Raw genomic sequence first — 9,926 nt, 5'->3', positions numbered from 1 at the left:
AAAAAAAACGCACAGTTACAGCAGCCTATGTGTTAGACCCGTGCTTGTTTTAATATCAAAGAACTTCCCACCAATCTTACATGCAGTAATGCTTTGGGGAGGTGGGGTGTGCCCCCATGCACCTCTCTGCCACTCCCTCAACCTCACCCCCCATCTTTCCACATCATGGGTTTGTTGTTTATGTTTGAATTTTATATCCCATTGGATTAGAAGCTCCCAGAGGGCAAGATCTGAATCTGAGTCCTCCTGTCTCCCTGCCAAGGCCTGGCCCAGAGCCCAGCGTGAAACAGGCACATAGATAATGAACTTGGCAGAGAGGAATCAAATCCCTGCTTAATCAAGCAAGTCAGGTGCCGTGGGAGACAGACGGTTACAAAGTGGTCCTTGCTCTCAAGACTTTACGTTGTGCTGAACAGGCCTAAGCTTCTAGAATCTGCTAGGAAAGCATCTCCCCAAAACTCTCACCCCATTTTAAAGGCTTAGGACTGTATTAAATCAATAAAAGAAACAGGCGGGTAATTGACAACAAAGTTTCATTAAATAGGACAAATTTTATGAAAAGTATTATAACAACCTGTTCCTCTGGAAAGGCAGCATTGTATCAATTAAAGAGCACACCTTGAAGTCGCAAAGTACAAATTACTGATGTTGAAACCACCGTTTCCCAAGAGGGAAAGTTGAAAACATTGTCAGCTATGCTAGATGCTATCTGCCTTTGGCAGAAGTTACTAATCTTGGATCAACTGGACCTCGAGGGTCATGTGCAGACCTTTAGCAGCCCAAATAAACGCATGATCCTTTTTGAAACACTTGATTGGGTTTGGGGTTTATTGGTTTCAATTGTACTTATCAAATATTCCCCAAGCTCCTTGTGTGGGGCCGGGATGCAGGGAAGCAGTGACGTGGGGTGAATGGTTCACACACTGCACAGTGAGGCAAGGATTCAAAGCTCCATGAATTAGCGGAGGACATGAGCACAGGACAGGCTTTCACTTCTCTGAGCCTCAGTCTATTGAACTACAACATGGAGATCCTAATATTTACCTTGCAGGTGGGTGTACGGATTTGTTGGGTGTAACAGACATAAAGCTCCTTGGGCAGGGAATTGTGCTGAGTATGAAATCTATACAGTGGTAATCAGAAAAAAAATTAAGAAAACGATCTGATGTCAGGAAACTCCTAGTTTGATAAAAGGACGAATATGTTAATGGATAAGTATCCTTAATGTGATGGGCATGGATGTTTTTTAAAGCTTACATTTACTGAGCACTTATGTGCCAGCCAGTGCACTATACAAGTATACCTGGATAATTTCATTCATTCTGCATATGACCGTATACAGCAGGAACCACAATTATTCCCAATGAGGGGCCTGAGGGTTGGGCAGTTTGAGTCACTTGCTCAGGGTCACAGAGCTGATAGGAAGCCAGATTTGAACCTTCACTTTTGCTATCAGAGGGAGATTTCAACTCAAACAGTAAGGCGGAAGGAGCGTGAAGAGGCTTCACAGAGGTCATGCAGGAGAGGTGAGCAGGAGTTTTTCAGGCACTAAAGTCATGGGAGAAGGTGTTCAGACAGGAGGGGAGAGCAGAGAGGAAGAGTGAGCAGGATGAAACAGCTCCGTCTGTTCAGAAGCTCAGGTGCATGGTGTAGGGTTTGGGATGGAGCAGGATAAGGAACTAGAAAATTAGGGAGGGATGAGTGGGGGAAGGCCTGATGGTGGGATGCCTCCAATGCCTGGCACAAGGATGTGGAGGAAAGGGGCACCAATGGTGAAATCTCTGCATGTGGGGAATGGACCTACTGGCCTATGTTCAAAGACATTAGTCCAGACAGTATATTGGAATCATCAGGCCACATCATGTTTTCCAACTCAATTATTACTTTCTAGGCATTGCTAATGCACATGTCTCACTCCCTCCCCTAGTAGCCAATCAGTTCCTTAACTCCAAGGTTGGTTCTGATTGCTTTTGGTTCCCACAAGTGCCTGCCATATGGTAGGTGCTTAAAATCTTTGTTAAATGAACAAGTGGTTAAAAGTATGAACAAATGCACATTTAGGTTGATGAACCTCTGAAAAGTTAAATTTTGAGCTGGATTTAAGAAAATGCATGTATTTGAAGTAGATTATAGACCCAAATGTGAAAGGACAAACAGAAAAACTCCTAGAAGAAAGCATAGGAGAATATCTTCATGATGGAAAGGATTTCTTTCTTTCTTTTCTTTTTTTTTTTTTTTAAGGTGGCACCTGTGGCTCAAAGGAAAAGGGCACCAGCCCCACATACCGGAGGTGGGGGGTTCAAACCCAGCCCCAGCCAAAACCTGCAAAATAATAATAATAATAAGTAAAGTTTTGCTTTTTTTTTTTTTTGAGACAGAGTCTTAATTGTCACCCTCAGTAGAGTGCTGTGGCATCATAGCTCACAGCAACCTCCAACTCTTGAGCTCAAGTGATTATCTTGCCTCAGCTTCTGGAGCAGCTGGGACTACAGGAGCCTGCGACAATGCCTGGCTATTTTTACAGACCAGGTCTCGCTCTTGCTCAGGCTGGTCTCGAACCCGTGAGTTCAAACAATCCACCTGCCTCAGCCTCCCAGAGTCCTAGGAGGAAAATATTTCTTAAACAGAACATGAAAAGTATAAGCCGTAAAACTGACAAATTGGGACTCACGAAGATTAAGAATGTTCATCAAAGACACCATTGGAGGTAAACCACCATTGGACTAGGAGAAGAAATTTGTCTTTGTATATAGATTATGTAATAAAGAACTCCTTAAAATAAATTTAAAAGTCCAATGTTTAAAAATGAGGCAGAACTATGGTGATTACATAACCCCCCAAATCAGCAGTGGTAAAAAAGTGTATGAACAGATGCTTTGACATCACTGTTTAATAGGGAAATACAGATGAAAACAAGGTATCACTACACACCCATCGGAACAGGTATAATTACAAGACTGATACTACCAATTATTGGAGCATGTGAAGCAACTGGAACTCTCACACATTACTGGTGGGAGTATTTTTGTACAACCACTTTGGGAAACTGACAATATCTACTAAAGCAGAAGATACTGCCTACCTGCCCGATGACCCACCAATTGAACTCTGGCCCACAGAGCTTTCCTCATGCAAAAAAAGTGCATGCATCCAACCATATATTTTAAAATGTTCCTCACAGCTTTATTACATGTTTAATAATGTTCCTAACACCATTATTAAAATGGTCCCAAAGCAGAAATAATGCATTATCTGTCAATAGGAAAATGGATAAATAAATTGTAGCATCTTCACCCGATGGTATAGTCACAGCAATAAAGAACCAGCTATTGCTACAACAAAATGCAAGAATCTCGAAGACATTTTTTATATACATTTTTTTTTTTGGAGACCGAGAGTCTCACTCTGTTGCCCAGGCTAGAGTGCCATGACATGGTATCAGCCTCGCTCCCAACAACCTCAAACTCAGAGACTCAGGCGATCCTCCTTCCTCGACCTCCCAGGGAAGCTGGGACTACAGATTCCCACCACAAAGCTCAGCTAATTTTTCTAATTTTACTAGAGATGGGGGGGCTCATTCTTGTTCAGGCTGGTCTCAAACAATTAACATCAAGCAATCCACCTGCCTTGACTTCCCAGAGTGCTCGGATTACGGGCATAAGCCACCATGCCTGGCCTCAAAGATACTTTATTGAGTGAAAGAGGCATTCAAGGCCAGGAAAAATGAACCAGTATTGGTAGACATCAGAACAGTGGTTTCCTCTGGTGGTGGAGACTACGAGTGGACCTGAGGGAGACTTCTGGGTTACTGGCAATGTTCTCTCTTTTGACTTGGCTGCTGATTTCACACGTGTATCCGTACAGAAAAACTCCTTCAGCCATACCCTTAAGATGAGTGCACTTTACTGTCTGTTATATCTCAGTAGAGAGACTTTTAAAAGATTTTGAAAGTAGTGATTCATTTCAAAACTTGCTGGTTGAAAGAAGAGACATACGGCAGAAAAAATATAAGAATGGATTTAAATGTTAAGAAAATAAATAAAAGGCAGGAAACATGAAATTAAAGGAGTAGAATGAGATTTCTTTTTGTTTTTTTGTTTTTTTGTTTTTGAGACAGAGCCTCGAGCTGTCCCCCTGGGTAGAGTGCCGTGGCTTTACTGCTCACAGCAACCTCCAACTCCTGGGCTCAAGTGAGTCTCCTGCCTCAGCCTCCCAAGTAGCTGGGACCACAGGCGCCCACCACAACGCCCGGCTATTTTTTGGTTGCAGCCATCATTGTTTGGCGGGTCCAGGCTGGGGATTCGAATCCGCCACCTTAGGTGTACGTGGCTGGCGCCTTAGCCGGTTGAGCTATAGGCGCCGAGCCAGAATGAGATGTTTGAAGAGCTGGAGTAGAAAACAAAAATGTCAGATGACAATAAAAATAGATAAAATCCACCTAAAAGCCAGCTTTAAGGTTAGGGAGAAATGAGCAGTGAGGCTGCCAACCCAGAATGGGAGGAGGGTAGCTGGTGGGCCCCTGATTGGAGAGATGAAGAAACCAGATTTTGACTTGACTAGATTTTGACTTGAAAGTCAATGAGGAGCTAATAATTCTCAAAGGGGACAAGGGCGCCCTTGGAAACAAAGACAATGATGGTGGTGATGACAACAGTCACAAATGCAACAGCACTTAGCATTTACTGAGCACCTACTATGCCCCAGACGCCCGTGTACACGCTTATTTCATCAGTATCATCTCATTTCATCCACTCAGGGAAGGCTGCTGTCCCATTTTACAGAGAGAGAAACTGAAGAAGTAACTTACTCAAAGGCTCCAAGCCTGGGAGGAAGACACCCAGGAGGAGGCAGCTAAGAAATTTACTGAATTAAATGAATTTAAAAGACTTCAGGGACCTTTAAACAGACCTAAAGCCCAGGCAAGTTACTGACATGGTATAAAGTCTTCAGAATAAGCCAACTTGTTATACCTCCAGCAGTAGATTGGCTCAAATTGTAAGGGGAGGACAAAATTTGAGCATCTTTTACATGCTTTGTGGTATATAAACAATGAACAACACCCATACTAAATTTAAAGGGTAGAAAGCACAAAGCAGCACACCTTAGTAGGGGGAAATAAAGGTTTTTGCACAGGACCTCATTTTAAAGAAGTTATGGGGGCAACCTATGCCCAAACCACATCTGAGGTTTGGAATTTTCATTTCAGGTCCTTTGAATCACTCTTGTTAATTCATTCATCTGCTTCCAAGTTGACAGTGTCACGTTGCACAGCAAGAGATGAAAAAGTCCAGGAAAACATTCCTTCCATATGTAAATAGTTACTGAGCACATACGCCATGCCAGGCTTTGTTTTAAAGGCTAAGGATATAGTGATAAATAGGAATCCTCCCCGAGCCTCGTGAAACCTGATCATAATCGAGGGAGCCACACAATACACAGATAAACAATGTGAGGGAGAGATTACACGCAGTGGGGAAAAATGAAGCTGGCTAAGGGGAGGCATTATCCCATTATCCAGGGGGGTAAGTGAAGGCCTTTTGGAGGAATTGACAGGTGAGTGCCTAATAATCTGAATGAATATGAGGAAGGAGACTTCCAGGCTGAGAAGTTAGCCAGCAGAAAGCCCCTGAGGTGGGGATATGCTCGGCCTGTTCAAGGAAAAGCAAGAAGGCTGTTTGTTGCTGCATATAAGAGGAGGGGGAAATGGAAGGAAATGAGGCCACCAAGGAGTGGAGGGACGGATTACACATGGCTTTGTTGCCCACAGTGAGTACATTAGACTTTTTTTTCTCTAAGTTTGATAGACAGTCACTGGAGGGGCATTGAGCCAGGAAGTGACTTAATCTGATTGCCCAGGGAGGAGAAAGAATTCAAGAAGGGGGGAGAGGGAGCACAGGGTGAGCGGTTAGGCTGGGGCAGGAGAGCTGAGTGGTGGCTGGATCAGGGAGATTCCGGGGAAGTGGTAAGAAGTGCTGGATTCAGAAGGCAGCCTGCAGGAAGAGCTGCAGGGTTTGCTGGGGAATCAAATTAAGAGCACAAGACATGGCAGACATGGCAGTCAAAAATGACCCTAAGTTTCTGCCTTTGGGTAAATGAGTGGTGCAGCCATTTATTTGGAGAATGATTAGGTGTTAAGGGATAAAATTGGGAGTTTGTTTTCTGATCTGTTAAATTCTGGACGTCTGTTGAATATTCAACTGATGATACAAAGCATGCTGTTAAATACACCAGTTTGGAGTAGAGCAGGGAATGATGAAAAACAACGGTGAAGTAATCCCTGATTGATAAAAACAAAATCACTGTCCTATTTCCATTTATTTATTTAGCTACTTATTGAGCACCTGCTGTCTGTCAGGCACTGTGCCGGGTGCTTGGATGGGGCACAGCATGGATTTGGACAGAAACAGTCACTACCTTCATGGAGCTTCATTACAATTTAATTAGTTTACTGGTTTCTGAGACACTTCTCTGAGTACGGTGTAAATATGCAGAATCTCAAGCGTTATAAATACTGAGATCTTCTCTGACTCAGCAGTTTGGAAGAGCTTAGATTTTTCGGAAAGAAAAGAGCTATATATAGAATTGGACAAATGTCAGATTTACCCAATAAAATATATGAAGTCTACCTTAAAATGAATCAGAAGAGACTGTCTCAAGCAAATTATGTTTCTGATGAGTCAATTTGGTGTAATGGAAAAGCTTACAGGACTGGAAGGCAGAGGATTTGGGCCTCAGTCTGTTCTGCCCTGACTAGGTCACATGCATGACCTTGACTGAATCCTTTGCTCATTCGTATTTCTTGTCAGTAAAATGAATCTGTTGGATTTGATGTTTTCTAAAGGGTTTTTGAAATAATAATTTTGTTCTTTGTATTACTTCTTTTATTGGACTCTCTTAACAGTTATTAAAAAATAAAAAGCTCAAACCCTCAAGGGGATTCTTCTCTTAAGGGTTCATTTTGCAAAGCAAAAGAAACCTTTTCTTTTTTCCTTCTGGCAAATGGAAATTGCTTTTTTGTTTTTTTTCATGATTGTAGAAATGATACATGGTCAATGCAGAAAATGTAAATAAAAGTACAAAAGAGTAAAAAGCCTCTGTAATACCACTGAGATAACTATGCCTGCTATCATCATCATTGTACTTAAAAAAACAATTATTGAATGAATGATTATTGTTAGTATCTTACAAACATCATTTCTGGTCTTCAGACCAGGAAAAAAAAAAAAAGATCCTTTCTCCAGAGGTTGTTTTGCCTCTAAGTCAGAAGAGCTTGGTAATAGTAGTTACCAGAGACTGAAACTGCCAGGATGATATTGTATCTCTTAGATCACACATTTCACAATGACACTTGATCTCTGATACCTATGAAATATAGGGAACAGCAACATTAAACACACCATTCTTATGGTCACAAATCATACCAAGGGTGGCTCAGTATGAGCAATATCAAGAAAGCCTGAACAATAGTCCGTCATGCTCTGCTGAAGGAGTGGCTCCTTGCAGTATCAGGAGTGTAAGTTCTGCCTTCCAAATCCTTCCTCCCATACTTGAGCCCTCCTCCTCTCCCAGAGCAGCAGGATAAACCTTCCTAGGGCACCTGAATTCCAGTCAACACATCTTATTGGGAACTTGGTGTCCTTTTGGTTGTTAACTCCCTTTTCGGTAAACTAAGATTGCTTTCTGATTGCCAATGAAGATGAATTAGTCGGAACCTGTCTGCAGACCCACCCTACATCGTTCCCCCCAAAGCATTAGTTGCTCATGTTGAAAGCTGAAACGTTCAACGTGTGAATCTGAATCTTCAGAATCTCTTGAAAAATTAGATCTGGCACCACTGGGCTCCTATCCCATAGAGCAATCAGCTGGAGCTGAAGGTTGTGTTCTTCAGCTCCCCAAACCCCCCATAGCCTTATGGTCTCACCTCCTACTCCCCACACTGTTGTGTTTACTCATTTACCTGATTTGCTACCTCTAATTATGTAGACCATTAAGGGGGTACCTACTAAGCACCAGGCACTGCGTAAGTCCCAGGAAAGGGGTGGATACAACACAGCTCCTACCTTGGAGGAGTTCACAATCCAGCAGGGAACAGCTGCATCAACCAGTAAATTGCAGTGCAGCACAGAAAGCATGAACATGGAGGGAGCATAGAGATGGCTGACCTACTCTGTCCTGGGAAGCTGGTCAAAGATTTCCTAAAGGTCATGTTTGAGCTGGGTTTTGAAGGATGGATACGAGCTCATCAGGCAGATGGAGTGGTGGGGAGTATTGGAAAGAGTGGGGGTGGTATTAAAAGAATATATAAGGTCTTCTGCCTGTTAGCTGCCTGCTGCACAGGTGACCCTCTCAAGCTAGCAATTATCTTTCTCCTTATTGATATCAGTCTGTCTATGAGACTCTGCCAAAGTCATGCCATTCCTTCCTTCTGTCAAAACAACAGATACATTTCACCTCTACCAGGAAGAGGATGACTGACTAATCCCCACTCATTTCCAGTTGCTTCAACTAAGGCAACACTCCCATTCTGGGATAATTAGTTATCTGACTGGGATTCTGTTACTGGAGCTCTTTGTTTTATTTTGGAACCTCTGGTATTTGAAGAATAAACCCACACACCAAGCAATTAATCAATAAGCAGTTACCTACATTGAGTAGAGAACTTTCCCTGCCATATATGCCCAAGTGACTATAACCAACTGGTCAACATACAGAGGCGGTCAACATAGGAACTACCATTGCATATAGGTGGCACATGTGTGATCTGTGAAAATTAGGTTAACTTGAGGTGGTCAACTATGGAGGTGATCACTACTCTATATCATTTTTTACCCCAATGACAGCCCAGCTGAGAAAAACAACAAGCATAATTAAGAACAGAGACTACAATTCAGAAAACATTTGTTAAGTGCCTGGTATTCACAGTTTATTTATTTTTTATTTTATTTTTTTGCAGTTTTTGGCTGGGGCTGGGTTTGAACCCGCCACCTCCAGCATATGGGGTTGGTGCCCTACTCCTTTGAGCCACAGGCACCACCCCTCACAGTTTATTTTTATCCCTCCATACTCCCAACATTAATTGGGTACTACTATGTTCCAAGTACTGCCAAGATACAATAATCATACAAGGCAGCAGATGACATAAATAAATAAACCCATTACAATAAGATTCCTGGCCAGGCTCGGTGGCTTATACCTTTAATCCTAGCACTCTGGGAGGCTGAGGCTGGTGGATTGCTTGAATTCAGGAGTTGGAGATCAGCCTGAGCAAGAGCAAGGCCCCTTATCTACTAAAAATAGAAAAACTAGCTGGGCATCACGACTATAGTCCCAGCTACTTGGGAAACTGAGGCAAAAGGATTGCTCAAGCCCATGAGTTTGAGGTTGCTGTGAGCTATGATGCTACAGCACTCTACCCAGGGTGATACAGTAAGACTCTGTCTCAGGCAAAAAAAAAAGTTTCTTGCCAAAGCAATGTTCAAAGTACAGCAACTACTTAGAGAGTGTCCTCTGTTCCCAGGGATACTAAGCCAGCATCACAGAGAAGATAAGCTGCTTATCTTGTTTTTTCCCTTTTGTTATTGTATTTTTCAACATACGCAAAAATAGAGAGACTAGTCCAACAAATCTCCATGAACACATTGCCTGGCTTCAATAATTAATAATTCATGGGCACTTCTGATTCATTTATATACCTACCTGCTTCCCCATCCCTTTGTTTTGAAGCAAATCCTAGACAATTTTTATCACTGCATCAATGAATACTGAATCACATTTGAAGGAACCAAAAATGTGTGGATTATCCATTGATGCACTTCTTATTCTTCTGTCCTGAAGGCAGTTTATTTTATTTATTTATTTATTTATTTACTGTGGAGACAGAGTCTCATTATGTTGCCCTTTGTAGAGTGCCATGGCGTCACAGCTCA

The sequence above is a fragment of the Otolemur garnettii genome, unplaced genomic scaffold, assembly GCF_000181295.1.
Source record: "Otolemur garnettii isolate 467f Iridium unplaced genomic scaffold, OtoGar3 scaffold00047, whole genome shotgun sequence".
Classification (NCBI taxonomy): domain Eukaryota; kingdom Metazoa; phylum Chordata; class Mammalia; order Primates; family Galagidae; genus Otolemur; species Otolemur garnettii.
Note: the sequence above shows the minus strand (reverse complement) of the source record.